This window comes from Argopecten irradians, chromosome 5 (assembly GCF_041381155.1).
Source record: "Argopecten irradians isolate NY chromosome 5, Ai_NY, whole genome shotgun sequence".
In the NCBI taxonomy this organism is placed as follows: Eukaryota; Metazoa; Mollusca; class Bivalvia; order Pectinida; family Pectinidae; genus Argopecten; species Argopecten irradians.
Window position 1 is genome coordinate 23,364,717 of NC_091138.1, and position 14,394 is coordinate 23,379,110.

General features: G+C 33.9%; 1 protein-coding gene across 2 annotated transcripts in view; it reads right to left on the minus strand.

The window, feature by feature from the left end:
* Positions 1–14,394, minus strand: part of LOC138323275 (calcyphosin-like protein) — a 56,028-nt gene that overhangs the window by 17,414 nt on the left and 24,220 nt on the right. Inside the window, exon 4 of one of the 2 annotated variants that reach the window (XM_069267746.1) lies at positions 8,713–8,754. The exons of the other annotated variant lie outside the window; for it this stretch is intronic. The gene's annotated coding sequence lies outside the window, so the exon portion shown is untranslated. The remainder of the gene's footprint in view (positions 1–8,712; positions 8,755–14,394) is intronic. 2 annotated transcript variants of the gene reach the window in all.

Genomic DNA, 14,394 nt, shown 5'->3' on the forward strand with positions numbered 1-14,394 from the left:
AGAGATTCTATCACTACCATACTTGTTATAATCTAAATAGTGCGCTAAAATCGAGGTATTACATGGAACCATCCACAATTACATTTATGTGTTATTCGGTTAGTCATAAGCATATTAACAATATTTAACAGAGTGCAGAATTAGGGAGTGTTAACGACACAAAGAGTGGAGTGTAAATAGGTCAATATCATAATCTGTCATTATCTACATAGGAACGGTTCTCTGGTTAGGCTTGCTGAGATGTCACAAGGACAATGTATTTTCATTATAATGCTACATATCAAGGCAGATTACTTGTCATAGTTACATGCTAACGATTATATTTAGATCGCCATCATGACACTGTCCCTATTGGTAACAAACAATGAAAATACTACTAATAGTATATGCTACATAAACGCTGTTTTAACAAATGCATTATGGAAGTCCAATCTAACTATAATTACCGTGTATACAATCCTGATTCAAGTTATTTCAGAATCTCGACTACAGCTATCATAGGATACATGGACTTTAATTATCGGCTAGTCCCTGTCAGATTAGATGTCTCTATTTCCTTGTTGTATATAACATGGACACGGAAATGGTAGTTTTAGAATATGGTGATTTGCTAATGCTAAGATTCCGATCCACCACAAGGTATCCTGTCTGTATGTAAATACGCTGTCTGGTCACATAAACACATTGGCCTTAATGCTTCATGTGTAAAGCTTTAACTTCCAGGAGTATTACATGGAAACAACAAACGATATGATGTGTATACTTTCGCCTTTGTATAGTGCGTCAGGACTTCGTTTTATATGATTGTATCAGAATGAAACCTTTTTTTCAATCTTGTGTAAATATATTTGGTGTATTAACTTTTATGAACATTTTTTATTCTTGGTCTCCCTAAATTCGGTATTCATTCTGATGCATAGAAGCTTTCTGATAGATTGATATTTGCTATTCATACGGCAATAAAAACTGTCTTGAAATCAAAATAATAAGACCACTGAGCAAAATAAAATTTAAAAAAAACCCTGATTAAGTTATTTTAGTGTCAAAACTTTTTTTTCTATGTTTGTCTTTTTAAGTATGGATCCCAGTATAATTTCTTTCGTGTGCTTATCATGGAGTTATCATTATTTAAATGTTCGACAAGCAACGAACAATAAATATCTAGATAGTGATATGGTGGGTTCAGTCTGTACTTGGGTATTTGTATTTGATATATGACAACGTAATTAACTAAATGACTGGCACCCAACTTACATGATCGTAAAGGCGACTAAATTTGGGAGAATTATAATAGTATGTCTACTGAGATTTAAGTACATATACTAAAACTTTTATCAACCATTTGATAGCTTGAGATTGATGTTTAGTAATTCATGTGGATTGTTTCATGAAATGATTACATCCTATGGTCATATGGATTGTGTCCCAGGAATAAATTAGGTCATATCCAATTAATGGTATCGTCTGTCTATTAAGCATCTTCTGTTTATCCGTGAATTCAGCATATTTGAAGTTATTTCAGTTTGTTTTATTAGATAATTTCATGCAATGCCTATATTGTAGGATATTAGAATTGTGCCTGCTGCTCCATGGTGTTAGATAGTAAAGTAAGATTCTAAACCTGGGATCTTTACCGCGTGACTACCGAGATCAAAATATAATGGATTTCTGTCTTATGCCAAACAAGTATTATAGATAAGATTTCACTTTTCTGCCATTGCAAACTATTATTTTAAAAGAAATACACTCGCATACTTACTCTAAATGTTGAATACATGATATTATTGCGATAGCCATAAGGTAAAGATCCCAGATTTATTCGCCTTTTACGCCGCCATGCTTTTGTTTGTTTGTTTAGTTTTGCGTCCTATTAACAGCCAGGGTCATGTAAGGACGTGCCAGGTTTGTTGGTGGAGGAAAGCCGGAGTACCCGGAGAAAAACCACCGGTCAGCGGTCAGTACCTGGCAACTGCCCCACATGGGATTCGAACCCGCATCCCAGAGGTGGAAGCTTGTGGTAATATGTCGGGACATCTTAACCACTCGGCCACCGCGGCCCTACGCCGCCATGCATATTGGGCAGCAGGCAAAATCGTATTTCAGTGTAAATGATATTGCTTAAAGATGCTCCACCGCCGACAAACGGTATTTTTTCACAATCAAAAACATGAGCAGACTATTTAGTATTTTTTTCTGTTAAAAAAATGGAACTTACTTCACATCATTACCCCCATTGAAAAGTTTGAGCTTCTAATTTTACTTGAAGTTAAAAATATAAAAAATAATAAATTGCATCCCGAAAAAATTCCATGTCACTATATCCTATAAGGAATGAAATACTGATTGGCACCAAAGGCAAAATAGATCAATTTATTACATTTTTGTGCTAATTAGACATATATATACACTATTTAACACCAATTACTGTCGGCGGTGGAGCATCTTTAAGGTTATCTCACAAAACAAACTTCAATGACTTAAAACCTACTTTATACACGGAAAAACCAGAAAATGCTTAGTTGACGATTAAGCACCGTCACCCAATTTTCGGCATTTCATGTCAGGATCCAGATGCAGTAATAAGCATCAATTTCAAGCTATCACGTGGTTGAAAAATGATAGTATTTTGATCAAGGTAACCACGAGATTAAGATTCGAAATTTAGTCACCTTTTACGATCATGTAATGGTGTATAAGGCACAGTTCCAACATCCTACTTTCAGTGTATTATTATAAAAAATAAAAACTCAATGTTACTTAAAAACCTGCATAAAACATGAAAAAACAACAGAAAATGCTTCGGTGACAGACAATAGCAATTATTAAATAAAACCTAATTTATCCCGTCACACAACCCATGTGACCGTATAGGATGTAATCATCATAAGCAAGTAATCTCAAGATTCACATACAGTAATAAACATCTATCTCAAGCTATCGAGTCGTTGTAAAGTGATACTTTTTTTCAGAAAAATAGTATTCAATGCTTAAATAGGACAAATGTTTAACTAGGCCACTGTGACCTACTTCATCAACTATTTATCTGTTTTCTTCACTGAATTTTACAAAGCAATACGTTGCTAGCACAACTGCAAACAATTATTATTTACTCTAATATTGAAGTAATTACGTCTTAAACAATGAAAATTATCCCCTATTGAATTTTATTTAACCCCCATAAGCCCTGGTCTGAATAGAACAGTACTGCTGCCCTAAGGTATCTTCGTGCAAAAATAATTTGCTTATTACTGAGTGTTCATAAAACATCCCAATGGGAAGTCCCTTCCTTGCCTGTGTACTAAAACGATAAACCAAACTGCGGTAAATAAGCAAATAAGAATATCGCTATTATATGGTATATATTTAGGATAAGCAAGAACATTTGAACGTGGGAGTACATACTCATTATCAAATCATAGTGGTATTTTGTTTTCAAACAATTAAATATTATATCAATATTATATAATGGTAAGGATCTCCATTTAGATCAGGCTTCATGAGAACAATAGAAGTTAAGAGAGGGATACCACTATTGAACAATGCAATAAATGAGTACTAGGTATTATGTTTCCAAACACTTAAATGTCGCATCTTTTTTAAGGATTCGTTGTTGGAAAAGGCTATATATCGAAGAAAATAAGTGAAGAGAGGAATACTTAAATAAATTAAATACTTTACAACGCATGTCCCAGTTTAGCATAAAAAGATAACCGATTAACATTGTCAAACTAGAGAATAATTGAAATATTTCACTAACCCTTCTACATAAGTATGTACTTCTTAAGTTACTGGAGTATTTTAGCATGAAAGAAGGGAGACAATAGGCATTGTTATAGCCTACTGATTAACTACATCGTGTACTATTATCACCAATTTGTAGCCCAAATGACTTGAATATTCTGCTATATATTGTGGGTTCCCTTTAAATATGTGTTCAAGTAGTCTTGACTCGAGTTCTCTGTATAGTAAGATGTATTAACTTTGATCAATCGACTTCGAGTTGATGAGATTTCACTATATATGATACTACAGATAACACATGAAATAAAACAAAGGTTTATACAACACCATCGCTTCGCCTTATGTGGTTCTACATTCTCGAAAACAACTTTGAACTCGATTATCTCTAAAGGGGTTGCAGGAATACGCTTAGATATGTACTTCTGATCATCAGAAGGTATGCAATGTTGATCAAAGGTGTTTCTCATGGCTAAATACTTAAGATGTCTCTTCTCAGAAAATAAGATTTTACATTTTTAAAAGTCAAAATATGAAGCATAGAAGCATCAAACTAAACGAAAGCAGGGATTTTTAATTAAAATTGCGATGTGTCACTTTGGAAAAATAATGACAGAAGACGAGTGTTTAACTCGTGATGACAGAGCACTTGGCAAGTATCCGTAAAAATTAGCTCTTCTTCAATATGCATCCCATCGTTAACTGAACTCGCCCAACTTCTATGCATGACTACTGTTACTAAATTTCATGAAATTCATTAATTTCTGAAATGGATTGATGACGTTAAGCAATTGAGCTTGGGCACAAAGTCATGGAAATAAATGTGCAGCACTCTTGCATATATAGCTACATATTATGCAAAATGATCGCTTTTGCTAATGTATGTGCAGGTTTTAAGATAAAACTGATGAGAACGTGTTTTCTATATATGTACCGTTACACCTGTGTAGAACAGGGGGATGTTTTGGCCAGAAAGCTTGAAATTTACTCGACACGATTTTAGCTCATGTATCTTAATCTGTTTACTGATATATAACGAGAAGAATATTATTATAAATCTCTGGCTTAAAACAATAAAATCCCAACCCGGAAAAAATGCGGATTTAAATATGTATAAAAATGACATGGAATACATCTATATCATTTAAAAGTTTGCGTTTTGATCTTTTTCGCACTAACAGGAGAATATATGCAGAAATTAAATACATGTACATTGTAAATGTATAAAGATGTTCGTTGATTAGACGCGCATTAAGCTGTTTATTCAAAATGCTGCCAACGTACTTATTTTGGCGGAGTGGGGAAATGTAAATTAGGACTTAGTAGTGTGGATATAAATTAGCGTAGTTCGGTGGTTCCGTAACGGAAATACCCTTTTACAAAATTTACCACTTTACAGAACTTAGCGTAATTCGGTGGTTCGATAACGGAAATATGCTTTTACGAAAAATAGCATTTTACAGAAATTAGCGGTATTCGGTGGTTCTCTAACGGAAATACTCTTTTACAAAATTTACCACTTTACAGAAATTAGCGTAATTCGGTGGTTCTATAACGGAAATATGCTTTCACAAAAATTAGCACTTTACAGAAATTAGCGGCATTCGGTGGTTCTATAACGGAAATACCCTTTTACAAAATTTACCACTTTACAGAAATTAGCAGAATTCGGTGGTTCTATAAAGGAAATACCCTTTTACAAAATTTACCACTTTACAGAAATTAGCAGAATTCAGCGATTCTATAACGGAAATACCCTTTTACAAAATTTATCACTTTACAGAAATTAGCAGAATTCGATGGTTCTATAACGGAAATACCCTTTTACAAAATGTATCACTTTACAGAAATAAGTGTAATTCGGCGGTTCTAAAATAAAGCTACCACTTAAATAAGTATGTTTACAGTATAAAGCTATAAAGATATCGAACTTTGAACGTGAGATATAATTTATGGGATACTCTGTATACACAATCACTGTTGCTGATTAAAGTAACCGAGTAAGTACCTACCATATCAGCTTGAGGCCCAATAAACCATTTTAAAAACCCTAATATAAACCATAATTGTAATCGCATGAAAAGATGGCTATTATTGGTAATTTATTAATCAATAGACAATTGCGTCTTATGCAAAATATGCGACCGTCGTTCTGGAATGTTCGTTTCTATGCGCATTAATGACAGACAGCCTTTGGCAAAACAATTTTGAAAAAGCCGCTATAAATAAAGGTTGAAAATTGATCTGATTTTCGCATGACCATTTGAGATTCTTTTTTCTTTTTTTTTCGCTGAACATGTATGTTAATGTAGTTTGTTTACTTTGTAAGTCTTTGATGTTTGTGTAAAGCGTGATGTGTTGTTGTTTTCTTGTCCGTGGAATTTGACTAATTGTTTATGGGGCAGTGGCCCTGAAGAATGTCCATCAAAACTTAATGAAGCATTCACGAATTCGACCTTCCTCATCTTAGTCGCAATTAACATGACGATACCGCTGCAGGTATATAATTTAATTATAAAAAGATCTACAATTACAAAAAATGCATAAAACATCTAGTACTAATATAACATTCATGACCACATAACATGATGTTTAATTCACTCGTGGATGCGCTCACTGACTCCTTTTCCCATACAAATATTCACGCGGAGATTATGGTTTAACAGATTACTACTTCATTCGCATCATCATCGGTCATCATGTGATCGTCATCTGTAATATGTAGGTGCAGAAGCGGTGTTTATAAGTTCGCCTGTTGACTTAGTACCAAACGACGCCAATCGCCAGAATATTTATACAACAATGATGTATTACCTCGCTTCACACTGGCGGAAAACTTAGATGATTTACGTTTCGCGGACCGATGCTTTTCTGTTAATTTGTCTTATTTTTATGGCATTTAGTGGCCCTCATTACCAACCTTAATATCTGAGAATCTTACCGTTAGAATTGATCCATCATATTCGTCCAGCCACTAAAACGAAGGACTATTTAAAAAAATACATAATTCTCTTATTATGTCTTGTCAGTATATTTTTTATTTTAAGATGCTTCACCGCCGACAGAGCATCGACGATACTCATAATTTGAAAAATAATTGGTGTTTGATCGTCTATATATGTGTCTAATTAACACAAAAAATAATAGAAGATACTTTACTTTGCTTTTGGTACATGCTCAATCAAACTTAATTCCATATAGGATATAACATCACTGATTTTTTTCGGGATGCAATTAATTATTTTCAATATTTTCATCTTTAAAATAAAATGAGAAGCTCAAACTTTTCAATAGTGGTAATGGTGTAAAGTAGGTAACTTCTGTCTGTTTCTTGTTTTGATAGAGAAAAAAATACCATTTGTCTGCGGTGGAGCATCTTTAAGAGACTATTTCATGCCTGACTGTTATATACAGCTTAAATGTGTTAAGTATTTGTTGGCACATTTCACAAGTGTGTTCCTGATGTTATACAGTGTTATTACATTACGATTAAGCAGCACGGACTGTGTCATATATCATGTATATATACACATTACACGCTCGCCTATGTATGTGGTGCAATTTGAGACAACTATACTAGTATTAGATATTACCTAGCGACACAACCTAAACTGTAAAATTAATTGAAAAATGACATAAAAAGTAGATTAAACTTTCTTTTAAAAAATGGAATAAACGAAGCCAAAATTGAAATTATCTCATTTTTGGCAAAGTAACATAGTGAAATTGTATTTTAGATATTGATATTACTTTAGGGGGTATGTTTTAGAAATCGGGCCAGGTCAATTGATAGCAACTGGCCCAGATTTCTCGAAAAACTGACTGAAGCTAAAAGAATTTGATATGATGAGAGAAATTTAAATTTTCAATTGTCTGCACTTTTATTTCGATTATCCGAGCCTGGAGATCCTTCAACATTAAAAATTACCTGCTGTTATATTTAATTAACAATGTTGATAGTTTTATGCACCTGCTTAATACTGACCTACTTTCAACGTACAGCCAATAAGGAATACGACATCAAAGGGACTAAATCACTAAAAAAATCATGTAATAAAAGATAAAAAGAATTACAGGACTAAAATTAATTGTAAAAGTTGTGTACTTTGTGTTAATAACAATATTTAAAAGTTTGTTTAACAATTTTGTTCAAAATGGAGAAAAACTGAAAATAAATAGGAACGACCTAGTCACTATTTCATATTATTATCTTTCGGCGAGTGTAAACAACCCTTATGTGCATGCGCGACGCGTGAACATTCCAAACATCCGATCGAAGGAAATCTCATCTGTCTAATGGACATATTTGCTATCGACTGAAAACACAAATTTATCGACTACAGGTTCCTGATTACAATATGTTAATCTAATAAACGTTGAAACGTATGCAAACGTTTTTTGAAGAGTTTCTAAGTGTAAATAATCCTATACTGTACAGGTTTCATGAAATCTACAAAACAAGTAACCAATCAACGTAGTTTTGACCAGCCAATCAAAGTAAACAGAGTATTCATAACCATGTGAAATACAAGATACAAGATACAAGATACAAGAAACTTTATTTAGTGTCGAATATATAAAACATGGTAACATAAGCTCGGTCGAGCTTGTATTTCGACAAAACAACGTATATTGTATATATAACAGAAATTAAAACTAAAGCATCACAGTTGTCAGTAATTATAAGTACAGGCACTACATAAGCTATCACAGAATTTTTCACAAATTTATATTAAAAGGGGTGACAACACAAGCAACAAAGCAAACCAAAATAAAAATAAAATAAAGACATAAAGACATGTGTTACACCACAGGATGCAGGGAGACATTAAGAACAAAGTTTACACTTACAGTCCGGGCCGTCCCACTTACGGAGCAGCCTCCGAAACTCTGCATAGTTTTCAACCTTACGCAGGTCATTTGGGAGGCTGTTCCATATGCGGGGCCTCGTACCTGAATGATTTCTTACCATACCTGGTGGTGTTAACTCTGGGTAGGTTTGCTTTGTTTTCAGATCTGAAATTATAAGTGTTTTCTTGTTTTTTTAATAAGGTTACGTATGTAGTCAGGAGCAATATTGTTAAAAATTTTAAAAACCTCACAGGCCATCATTTTCATCCTGTGGACATGTAAAAAAGACAAATTTGATCCGGCTAGCAGTTCTTTAAGGTTAGAGGTGTGGTCATTATGAATGAATCGCAAGCCCCTCTCTTGCACTCGTTCGATTTTTCTAGTTGCAGAAATACTGCAGAAATGCCAAATAAGGGGACAATAGTCAAAGTTTGATAAAACAAAACATTTGTAAATTAAAATTTTGGTTGCTTTAGGTAAAAAATGTCCGATCCTTTTCAGAACTGCTAGTTGCTTAGATGCTTTCCTGCATATATCTGAAATATGTTTATCAAATTTTAAAAGATGGTCGATTTCGATACCTAAAAGTTTAACACTATCTTCACAAACAATTTCAGTGTTAGAGATATTAAAATGTTTCACAGTGTTCTTACCCAGAGAGATAGCCTGAAATTTCTCTGGATTTGCCTTCATTCCATTTATGTCAAACCACTTAATTAAAACACTGGCTTCATCTTCTAAAACTTTCTTAAGATTGTTTATATTTTGACTAAAATAACCTAGGGTATTGTCGTCGGCATAGTTATATAATGTGGCTTCTTTGATGAAATAAAATATATCATTGATAAAAATGTTAAAAATCAAAGGCCCCAGTATCGAGCCCTGGGGGACGCCTTTAATGAGGGACACCCACTCGCTGGTGATGCCCCCCAAACCAACCCTCTGCTTCCTGTTCCCCAGGTAGCTACCCATCAGACGAACAGCATCACCTGATGCCCCATAAGTTTGCAGCTTCCTGAGGAACAGGTCATGCGGTAGATAGTCGAAGGCCTTGGAGAGATCCATCAAAATAGCCCCAACCTGGTTGCGGCAATCCAAGGCCTGTCTCCAGTCCTCCAGCATGCGCAGCAGAGTGGTCTGGCACCCAAAGCCCGATCTGTAAGCAGTTAAAAAAGGATGGAAGATATCTTTAAAAAAGGATGACAGCTGATCATGCAGAATTCTTTCGAAGATTTTAGAGATGCTAGGAAGTATGCTCACTGGTCTATAATTACTTTTGTCTAAAGGGTCGTTTTTTTAATACTGGTGTTACTTGAGCATATTTTAATTGATCCGGAAAGGTACAGTGGGATATAGAAAAATTTAGGAGATCCGAAAGAATTGGGCTAATAGAATCATTACACGACTTCAGAATTCTGCATGATATGCCGTCAACCCCTGTGGCTTTCTTCTTTTTCAGTTTCGTAATAACCTTTGACACATCTTTATTTTCCACTCGAGAGAAAGTAAAATTGGAGGTACTGGTAGGGTTTACGTGATCTTCAATGTTAACAATACTTTCATGAGTATCAAAATTTCTGTCTACCATGTTTTGTCCTATGTTCTCAGCCACAGTGCTAAAAACGAAATCCCAACAAAATGGCAGGCAAAGCGACTGATTCTAATAGCTACCATCCTGGGATGATAGCAAATAGAAGTCTATATCCGCTAGCCGAGCCGGATGAGATTTTCAGCGACCTCGATTTCGAATTCAAATATGCACTCGGTTCTTTCCGTTGTAAACAGTCAATGCCGACAGATACATTTTTTGTTGTGTTTGGCGATATTTTAACGTTGATAAACATTGCCAATAGTTCAAATTGAATGTTGTAATTTTGAAAACTTTCTAATTTCAGGTATAAGAACGTTTGTAGGTATGTAAATCTAATGATTTAGTAACTTTAAAGTAATCTCCCCGATGAGCTTGATATCAACCTCTGATTATAAGATAATAATGACGGATTACGGACATCTTTCTTGGAATATTTGGAGGATTTAAGTACATGTTAAATCATTCTAGCTGTTTTAAATCATTCACTTGTATAAACATAACGCAATAACTTTGTCCTACATCGTGTCGACTTAGGCAACGCATACATGTACTGCTGATATGAATTTATGGGAAACTCACTTTATTATACTCACATGTGATTAGAAGTTTCTGGTAATTTCATTAACGCAATGCTCGAAAAATATTATCTTACATTTCATTAAATAAATTTACACGAACAACTTATCTGATTCCTATCTTTTTCGTCACAATTCTACTACGTATTTTGTCCATATACCTATTGTAACGAAGTGAATTGTAGATCATTATACTTGATACAGTTTGGTTGGAATCTTGTTAAATTTGGTTTATTTTATTCAATTAATTTTATAGTTGTAAAGATCAGCTCATTGCTTTGAACATTGTTTTTTACATTGGAGTAACTAATGCCTCTGTGGGATATTGTTTATAAGTTGTCTATTAGTGATAATAATTATTATTTCACCATGTTAGAAGATAAGAAGTGCAAAACTATTAGAATTAATACGAGTCTTACTCAAGTTCGTACGTCTATACGATTGTCCAGAGTCGTATCCGGCTCTTCTAGATTTTGTATGATTTCCGGAACATTATTGAGTTGGAAATATGTTATAGTTATTGTATAAACTATCTAAGTTAATGATTTTAGTATTTCATTAGGAACTATATCAATAGTCGTAAGGATCGTTAGTTTATTGGCGTAACTTGGTTACGATGACAGCTTCCGGTTGCCAGCGGCTGCCAAATGACAGCTTCAGACTGTCACTAGGCTGTCACTGACAGCCGCGTGGCTGTCACTGACAGCTTTTGGTATAGATACCGGTCTCATGCGCTGGGCAGCCAGTAGTCATTCGACCGGCATCGGGTTCACCCCAACCATAGTCGTATTGAATAGAAATGTACGTAATGGTTATTACTTGGTGTTATCACCAGTAATATACGTACATGTTATTTATTGGATCTGCATCACGATTCGTGTTGCCTTAAGACTTATGAAGTATTGTCTATCTATATATAAGCAAGTATTAGTTATATCGTTATATAGCACTATTACTGTTATATAATAGGCCAGTGATAGGTTATCACATTTAATGATAGTGATTTTTAACTAGTTTTAGCTATTTGTTAAAGATCAATTACTTATGTTATTTATTATCCCTAGTGAGAGTTTCTATGCTTTCTGTTAACTTATATTTATTGTGAAATTATCTGTGGATGGATTGAGGCTCGTACTCTTATATTAGTTGCAAGTTAAAGTTGTTCTTTGAACTTCACTTATTCTAGTTGGAGATTTCATGAGGTTGCTATTCTATTGCATATTGTAAGTTAACTCTGATGATTTCTTAATAATAACATTTATACTTAAAAACTGGCCTTTGTTATTCATTGATATTACAATAATGACTACTACTCAGACTATAATTTAACTGAAAAACCCATCGTCCAGATGACAGCTGTACTCCGGAGACGCCAGGATAAAATATTTGTATGTGACATTCCAGGTAGTCTGCGACTACCACATTCGTTATACTGACGAAGGGACCCTACAAGAGGACCGGAGGCGGAAATCGTTACACTATTTTTTTAATAATCAAAATAATGCACCATGGCCTGGAAGGCGAGCTGACATAAGTTCATTTCACCTGTGTTCCAATCATAATTACGAATTTTGTTTTTGACTATGTATTTGATATTTGCTGGATTAAATATCACACAGCATCATTCTCTTCTTCTGTTTTATTATATCTATATACACATATTATGTGTTTTCATCACGCGTTAACGCTATATCATATACCTCGTGTTTTACCTATAATTGATCGTGCTCGGTGTTTGTCCTGCTATACCTGTAAACAATATGTCTGATATACGTAACTTCGGCCGATCTATCACCTGACTGATGGATGGACACTATAACACTGGCTAATGTTAGCCGAATATCTTTAATCATCTTATAAACTAAATCACAGGACGCTCAATCATTTAAGATTTCTTCGCGGGTTTTCTTTCATAGATATGTCGCATTGTTTACACAAGTATATGCGTTATAAGAAATTGTGAAATTAATGATAAATGTTCATTAATGTAAAAAGTCATCAAAACATGACAATTTATTTAATTAGAAGATTGATTTCGGAATAATATAGCCATTTATATTCATATTTGTCATGTGAAGACTTGCAAATGTCGTCACACAAAGATATTGCTAAAATAACGTCATATGCCATTTATCAAAATATAGAACCATGTCTATCATTTATTATGCATAGATCTTTAACTACAGATAGACCCATGATTTGTAAGAAAATACACTGCATAGTCCGTTATCTTCGTCCAGTTGTTTTTAATCAAATTCTTTTGAGTTAAAATAGGAAAATCAAGTTTTAGCGAATCAAAATTCCGTGATGTAGCTATAATAGTACATCAATTACTTGCTACTTCGGATGAAAACCCGACAACACCCTTGTCCTGCAAAATCGCGAAAATATCATCCCCGAGAAAATTACCGGTTATAAGTAGTTATCATGCTAATTCCATGGTTACACTCAAAGGCTTCAGCAATTGGCATGCTACTTCGTACAATATTATCCATATAACTTAGTATTGTTGTTTATCACTTATATTATATTGATTTCGTCAGATTCTGAACCTGATATACCAGAACATACCTTAAACGTATATTGATAGTATTGTGGAACCTAAAATGGTGGAGCGATTAATCGTCTTTTCGTTTTTAGACAGGGGAAGTTAATGTTTCTTCTATCGTCGTTTAAAGTCGTCCATATCAAAGACCATTTGTTCGCGAAATCCTGAGCCAATAATCTTTCAAGCATGTTTGTGGAAATATCTTTATTTTCCATTTCTTTTCATTTGAACTTATAATAAGTACTACTATTTTTTGAAGTCGGTCCGGAGAAACGCGTGGAAGTTACAACAGTGGATTATTGAAGAAGCAAGCTTTATATAGGAAATAAAAATACATGTATATCACTCTATATTTTATTATCATATGGCAATCCTAAGCATCTGTGTCATATAAAATAGGGGTGGTTATTAATTAATACCCTGGGGTAGGGAAAGGTATAGATGTCAATGTAACCCCGAGGGTAGTTTACATAAATCTCACCTTTCACATTGATTATAACCGATAAACGTGTCTCTCTGGTAACAGATTGGTAACCACAGTGACCCACACGTGTAATAATCTATTACAGTACGTATATATCTATACTCACTGTAACACCTAATGTGTTTAACGAATAAAACACATTTATAACCTGTCAAAAAATTGCAAAAAATAAGAAAGGAAAGGCAATATAGCAAAGTCATCATCTCATCTTCTTGTGTATTATTCTCACACTGATAAAGCGATTTTAATTGATAATGATAACTGTAAAACAAATTATTTCGTAGTCTATTATAATATTCGGGAACTTGGAGCGAAAAAGGTCCAACAACATGTACAACAAAGCGTTTTACTGGGTAAATAGCGAAAAGTAATCACCATGAAAATGGCATTTAGCATGAAAACACGAAATTAATTCACCGCCGTGAAATGTCTTTAAAATGTAAGGTTAAATTATAATTGAATTATAATTGATAATATAACAATCTGAAGCAATTATTGTCATCATTATGATCAAAAACAGGAAATACATCGCTCCAATTGTCTTGTTTTTGTTGTATGAAAATGTAATGCATTGTTTCTTGCCTTTATGAAATAAAATACAGTTTAA